General features: G+C 42.3%; 1 pseudogene across 1 annotated transcript; it reads left to right on the forward strand.

Annotated features, from left to right (window-relative positions):
* The first annotated feature begins 5,487 nt into the window (after positions 1–5,487).
* LOC116564875 lies at positions 5,488–6,289 on the forward strand (annotated as a pseudogene). Its single transcript, XR_004275142.1, has one exon. The product of XR_004275142.1 is annotated as an elongation factor 1-beta pseudogene (transcript).
* The last annotated feature ends 1,382 nt before the right edge of the window (positions 6,290–7,671 follow it).

Consider the following 7,671-nt stretch of genomic DNA (forward strand, 5'->3'; position numbering starts at 1 on the left):
AATAACTAAAATGGCCATGCGAGTATCAGTGTTTGCCAGAAGTGACAGGCTAAGAAGCAGCAGTGCGAATCACCCTGATTTTTGCAGAAGATAAATAAAGCTACCAGAGCTCAGCCTTAGGCAAGTGGCTCAAGAAGTTCCATGAATAATCGATGATTGGAAAGAGAGACTGGAGAGAAGGATATCACTAGGAGGCTGCTAAAGTGATCCGTTCAAAAACCGATGGATCAGACAGGGCAGCTGTGGTAGGAATCGAAAGATCAAAGACTGCAGAATGATTGAAGAGAATGTGTGCGGGAGAAAAGAGAAGGAGAATTCAGCAATAATCCTCAAGTTTCTACCCGGAAGGGTGGGTAAAGCAGGTAGAGCTACGAGCAGAGATTGCAAACATAGCAAAGTCAGAAGACTTTGGGATGGATGTAAGAGAGTTTTACACAGACATCTGTTGTTTGAGGTGTTGAAGAGCCACCAGCTGGTACTATCTGGTAGAAAAAAAGAGAGATCAGAACTTAGTTGTGGGTTTAAGTGACCCCTGTCCAGAGTGGGCTGCTGGAGAGGGTGAGGCAACTCAGAGTCCCAAGAATGCCCTGGGACCCATCTCCTTTACTTCTTCTGTACAGTAACTCAGCTTGCGTCTCAAATAGTGGTCCCTGAAGAAGGCTCCTAGAATCCTTCAGGCTGCTAGGATCTACACTGGCTTCCTTTGTTGGACATTTGGTAGCAGAAGCGTGTTCCACATATCATTGAGTTGTCACAGATACAGGTGTTGCTCCTGCATACTGGAAAATCACCTCCTACTTTGAAGATCTTGATCTGTCTTCTGTAGTGCCCTTCCAACTGGCACATGAAGCCTACGTTCCCTTTCTCTTGACTCCTACTCCACATTGCAAGTAATTCAAATCGAAGTTCTCCCTGGCCATGTTGAAATTTGTGTCCCCATTAAGGAAATAATTAACCTGGGGAAACGATCCCACATAAAGCTAGAAAAATATTCTGCTAAGAGTAGAAACTTTAGCCTTGACTGATAGAAAAGTTATACCCCTGAATGTTTCTGCACTTAAGTAATGAGGAAGCCCAGCCAAGTACCAGACTGTGTGAAAGAATTTCCCCAGGTGAAGAGTACCACAGGATTAGTAGACCGTGCAATTGACGAAGAGAACATTGTTTTTCGCTAGTCATTCGGGGTCTGGAATGGGAAGGCACGAGGCCAGTGTGATGTAGAAATACTCAACTCTCAAAGAATTTTTCCTTGAAAGAGAAAAACAAAGGCAGGATGAGAACTCAACCAGCTGCTTCCTTCAGGAGACCTGCTGCAGCAGCACTGGCCCCTCACAAATATGCCAAGAATGACGCTTTTAAATTACTACCAACAAGAACACAGGGTCAGAAGTTTCTAGAATTACTTCCCACTTGGATCAAAGGAGCATAGAGGTACAGCAAGGCCTGATATCTGATGTGAAGTGATATTTGAATGCTGACCCACACTCCGATCCCCTTGGAGAACATAACTACTCCTGGAGGTGGAAGCAGATCCTGCCTTAATGGATAAAAATTGAGACAAGCCTTTTGTTCTTTTTAATTAATACCCCAATGGGTTGAGCTTAAGCCTTTCCGTAGGAGCAAAGATATCACTGTAGGGCACACAGCCGACTACAGGACCACGGCATCTGAAGGACACCCATTATATTTATCTCAAGTTCAGAGTGATTTACTTTGCCTTTTATGTCGACATTCTTTTCTCTACCGTGATAGTTAGCAAAATTGGATGAGAAAAGGCCCAAGTTCAAAATCTGGTCTGCCACTTGCAGGCTTTCTTGGTTTCAATAGTCACACCCAGGGATGATCCTTGCCTGAGCGATCTCAGGTTGTTTTGAGGAGTACAGAATATGTATATGTGGGAAAGGGCTTAGTGACGAACTATTCAGCCCTCCACATGTAGGCAGTTATAGTCATTCACTGACGAAACCTATCAGATGGATTTTCTTCAACCTCAATTGTTGCTTCATTTTCCATTAGGGTCATGAAGTACCGGCACGAGGCTGTTACTAGTTTTCTTGTGCTGCCTCTTATCTGTCTCAGTCTTGATCTACAATGGAACTGACAATGAATCAAATCTGTGGAGCACCAGGCAACTCAGTACTCCAAGTCTGTTAAAGCATTTTGCAATGCTCATATTAGAGCAAATAAAACAGGAAATGAAAGTATATTTATTCCCATCATTAATATTCCATAAGGCATAGCCAAGCTGATCAGAGTAAACTGGATCATCCAGCCTTGCCTACAACAGTGTTGATATAAGGGAGTTGATTATGCTAGCTGGGAACTTGGAACCAGGTCATCCTGGGTCTCAGGGGGACACTTTCTGTCTGAGTGACCCCAACAAAGTCACTTAATTTCTCATAATTTCCTTATAGATATAGTTTGGTTGATAATAATTACCTATACAAATAGTTAGCATATTAAGTTAAATGAGGAAATAGTGATAAAAGTGTTATATAGCAAGTCCCCAAGCACATTTGGGTTCCCTTCTTCCTTGCAGGTGCAGGGAAAATAAATAATAATAATGATAGCTGGACTGGCAAAGTAGCTCACGCTTGTAATCCCAGCACGTCGAGAGACCAAGGAGGGAGGATTGCTTGAGCACAGGAATTCGAGACCAGCCTGGGTAATATGGCAAAACACTGTCTCTACAAAAATACAAAAAGTATCTGAGTATGGCAGCATGTGCCTATAGTGAGGTGCAGTGGGAGAACAGCTTGAGTCTGGGAGGTCGATGTTACAGTGAGCTATGATGGTGCACTGCATTCCAGCCTGGGTGACAGAGCAAGACTGTCTCAAAAAAAAAAGTAAATAATGACAGATAATACTTATTAGCATCTATGATATAGCAGGCACTGTTCTGAGAGCTCTACTTATTAATATATTGGCTCACCTGGTCTTTGCCACTTTGAGATAGAATGCTGTTTTCATCTAACCATTGTAGGTGGGTAAGCTATAGCTCAGTGAGATTATATACTTACCTGGGGTCACACAGCTCACAGGAACAGAACCAGGTTTTAACTCAGATGGTCTGACACAATAGTGTTGTGCTGACCTATCATGCTACAGTGCTGCCCATGATTATGGATATTAATCTACAGGGTCTTTTCAACTTTATATTCTGAGAGTGGAAATATAGGCTTTCCCCTAATTAATATAGTATGTCTTCCTAGAAAATATTTATTCAGTTAGATTTTTAATATCACAAAATGCTTTTCTGTCATTTGTAGTGATTCAGCTTCTGATAAGCTTGTTAACTGAATGTCATTTTTTTTTTCTCCACCTAAACCACCTTTGGAAAGTTCACACACATCATGCAGTTATTTATGATTTGAGGAAGAGCATCATATATGTAAACTAAAAAGTGTTTATGAAAGTTAGAATTAATAATGATTGATTTGATTTCACTGATTAGTTAATTGAGGAAATGAACATGTAATTGGGTATTTACAACAGAAGGTCAAGAGTGGTTTCTGGGAGGACTTAGATCCATTGCATAAGCATTTGCTCAGGTTTTCCTTCCTAAAAACCACCCAGCTGTGGAGCAGGAAAGGAAAGCACCGTATGTACATTTGCTTACGACTGACTCACTTTTCTCGAAAAAGCTGCACTCTGATCTGATCTACTCTGACATCTCCAAAGGCACTTTTGTCCACAGAATAAAACCAAACCTCAGCTGTGTCTCAAGGGTCCTCCACCCTTGTCTGGCTCCAGACCACTTCTCCATTACTGTCTTCCACTAAGCTTCAGACTTTTGCCCCTCCTCTCAAAATCTCTAAGCTCTCTATTGCCCAAACAGGTCCTTCCCACTCGAATTCCGCCAAAGTTATAGTGAGTTTTCAAGACTGTTTCAGGGGTGTCCAATCTTTTGGCTTCTCTGGGCCACATTAGAAGAAGAATAATTGCCTTGGGCCACACGTAAAGTACACTAACGCCAGCTGGGCACTCATGCCTATAATCCCAGCACTTTGTGAGGCCGAGGAGGGTGGATCACGAGGTCAGGAGATCAAGACCATCCTGGCTAACATGGTGAAAACCCATCTCTACTAAAAATTAAAAAATTAGCTGGGCATGGTGGCACATGCCCATAGTCCCAGCTATACGGGAGGCTGAGGCAGGAAAGTTGTTCGAACCCGGGAGGTGGAGGTTGCAGTGAGCTGAGATCGCGCCACTGCACTCCAGCCTGGGAGACAGAGCAAGACTCCATCATATAAAAAGTACATGAAGACTAACAGTAGCTGATGAGCTTTAAAAAAATCACCAAAAAAATCTCATAATGTTTTAAGAAAGTTTATAAATTTGTCTTGAGCCACATTCAAAGCCATCCTGGGCTGCATGAGGACCACGGGCCATGGATTATCTTGGACTGTACCTTCTCTACTTGTATGTCCCAGATACCCTCAATTCAGAATTAACTTTTTCTTTCTTGCATTTCCCATGGAACAAAATAATACTTCTATTTTAGAACTAATCCCTCATCATCTTGCATTGAATTTTGTATGTGTATCTACTTGTTCCACCAGAGTGAGCCCCTAAATGGTAGGGTCAAGGTCACATTCATCTCTGAATGGTCCTTCATTAACATAGTTCCTGGCACAAGGAAGCTTTCAATAAATTTGGTTTACTTGAATTGAGCTTCTTATACAGCAGAGTCAAATTATTTTGTGACTACAGCTTGAGAGCATACCCCCAAAGGCTAAAACGGACAATGAACTATTTTCAACGGACTGTAAGATAGTACAAGCCATCAATCTCTTAAAGCCGGAGGGAAATTCAGCTTTAAGCACTTGGAGATTTATTTAACTAAAGGAGTCATTCCACCAGAAAGCATGATTGTGATTTCTCTCATTATCCAAAATGAATACGATTATTATAATGATAAATTAGTGGCAGGAGACACTGATTTTTAGAAAGGAAAATTAATAATGTACAGTGAATAAAATCTCATTTAGATGTTCTTTGCACACGCTGTCCAATAGTAACCATTCAATTTATAGCACTTTATAGTTGGTACATCCATATATGATTTCATCTTCACATCAACACAGAGAAGCCAATCTCACTGCCAACTTACAAATAAGAAAACTGATCTGGGCAGACAAGGAAACAAATAACTATTAAGTCCTAGAGTTGGGGCTCAAATCCAGGACTCCTGACTATATGCTGGGTGGTCTTCTCCTAGGCATTTCCAGTCCAGGAATCTCCCAAGGGTAAGTCCTGCAGATAGGCAGCTTCCTCTCCAGGCCCCTGGGCATCCTCATCAGAGGCCTGTGTAAGTATCTGTGCCGCCCCTTGGTTGACCCCACTTGAGGTGTCTCAGTGCTGCAGAACCACTCACTTCAGGGTCTTTCAGTGTGCAGAGCCCTCTACGCCTCCAATGACATTTCAGAAAATCACTTTCACTTTCTGAATCAAAGTCGGCTACCTTTAAGAAACAACCAGGGTCATCTCCGGCGCTTCAAGGGGCGGTTCCCATTATCTTCCGGAGCTGTGGAGCTCTCGGATACAGCAGACGTCATGAGTTTAGGAGACCTGAAAAGCCCCGCCGGCCTCCAGGTGCTCAATGACTACCTGGCGGACAAGAGCTACATCGAGGGGTATGTGCCATCACAAGCAGATGTGGCAGTATTTGAAGCAGTGTCCGGCCCACCGCCTGCCGACTTGTGTCATGCCCTACGTTGGTATAATCACATCAAGTCTTATGAAAAGGAAAAGGCCAGCCTGCCAGGAGTGAAGAAAGCTTTGGGCAAGTATGGTCCTGTGGATGTGAAAGACACTACAGGAAGTGGAGCTACAGATAGTAAAGATGATGATGACATTGATCTCTTCGGATCTGATGATGAGGAGGAAAGTGAAGAAGCGAAGAGGCTAAGGGAAGAACGTCTTGCACAATATGTATCAAAGAAAGCCAAAAAACCTGCACTTGTTGCCAAGTCTTCCATCTTACTGGATGTGAAACCTTGGGATGATGAGACAGATATGGCAAAATTAGAGGAGTGTGTCAGAAGCATTCAAGCAGACGGCTTAGTCTGGGGCTCTTCTAAACTAGTTCCAGTGGGATATGGAATTAAGAAACTTCAAATACAATGTGTAGTTGAAGATGATAAAGTTGGAACAGATATGCTGGAGGAACATATCACTGTTTTTGAGGACTATGTCCAGTCCATGGATGTGGCTGCTTTCAACAAGTTCTAAAATCCATCCTGGATCATGGCATTTAAATAAAAGCTTGAAAGATTAAAAAAAAAAAGAAACAACCAGTGTCTGACTCTCTAGATCTTTTTCCTGTCATAATCGCCACACCCAATAAACTGCCTTACTTTTTCAAATATCTTCTTTCAAAATGAAATTAAGGCTATAGGTTGGGCGTGGTGGCTCACACCCGTAATCCCAGCACTTTGGGAGGCCGACGGGGGTGAACCACCTGAGGTCAGGAGTTTGACAGCAGCCCAGCCAACATGAAGAAACCCTGTCTCTACTAAAAATACAAAAATTAGCTAGGCATGATAACATGCACCTGTAATCCCAGCTACTTGGGAGGCTGAGGCAGGAGAATTGCTTGAACAGGGGAGGTGGAGGTTGCAGTGAGCTGAGATTGCACCATCGCACTCCATCCTGGGTGACAGAGTGAGACTCCATTTCAATAAATAACTTAATTAATTAATTAATTAAGGATATAGCTGTACTTGAAGGAGAAGCTATTTTAACTGAGTTAGATCCTTTTCTATTTTAGTAAGGGATTAATTGACAATATAAGTTCCTCAGTGCCTAGAACAGGACTTAGGACATAGAAGATGCTCAATATGTATTTGCTGTTGAGTAAAGTAAATAGAACAAGAAATAATCATAATAATCATAATCATATTATTAGTAACCATTGGTAATAATATTAACAATCTCCACTGTGAACATCATAAAACCTCTAGCAAGAATGGTTGACAGTCATTGCCTCTGAAGTGATGGGAAGGTCAGGAATCCACAAACCATTGTCTTTTGTTATGTTCCTTCTGGAATATTTGATTTTGGGGTGAAGTCAGTCTAATCCAAGCTTAAAGCTTTTGCTCACTCATCCTACCTGAGCAAACGGAACCTTCCCCATCTAAAAACAGAAAACCACCCCTGGAGAGCACAAATGTGCTGTGTCTGTGCCTGTTTTAACTACATGTATGTACAGTGTATTACTTTAATAAAAATTCAAACATTAAATATGTTTTACATATTTGCATATTTATTTTATATATTTTCATATTTATTTTACATATGGTTATGTTCCTTGCCTCTTACAGTATCTGGTTTGCGTAAACAAAGGCACAAAAGCCTCTAGTAAGAGCCCTTTTCTTCTATTCTCCCTACATCCTAGAGCAACAAAGGCAAAAATGGAAGACACAAACCAAGAATCAACTTCCCTGCCACACACTCAACACTGTTTCTTTCAAAGTGGCTTCTAGTCCCTCTCTATCAATTCTCTCATGAACCTCTTCCCAAAATATGCCATGGCTCCACACCACTGCTCGTATTCCCCTGTCCAAGCTGAGGCTGGGGCCTCCTGAGCCCTGGACAGCACTGTTCAGGGCAGAGGGTACAGGGACACTCCCTCCAGGCCAGTCTCCCAGGGCATGCACACGTGACTTC

The sequence above is a fragment of the Sapajus apella genome, unplaced genomic scaffold (genome assembly GCF_009761245.1).
Source record: "Sapajus apella isolate SASKATOON/1434 unplaced genomic scaffold, GSC_monkey_1.0 scaffold38, whole genome shotgun sequence".
NCBI classification, from domain to species: domain Eukaryota; kingdom Metazoa; phylum Chordata; class Mammalia; order Primates; family Cebidae; genus Sapajus; species Sapajus apella.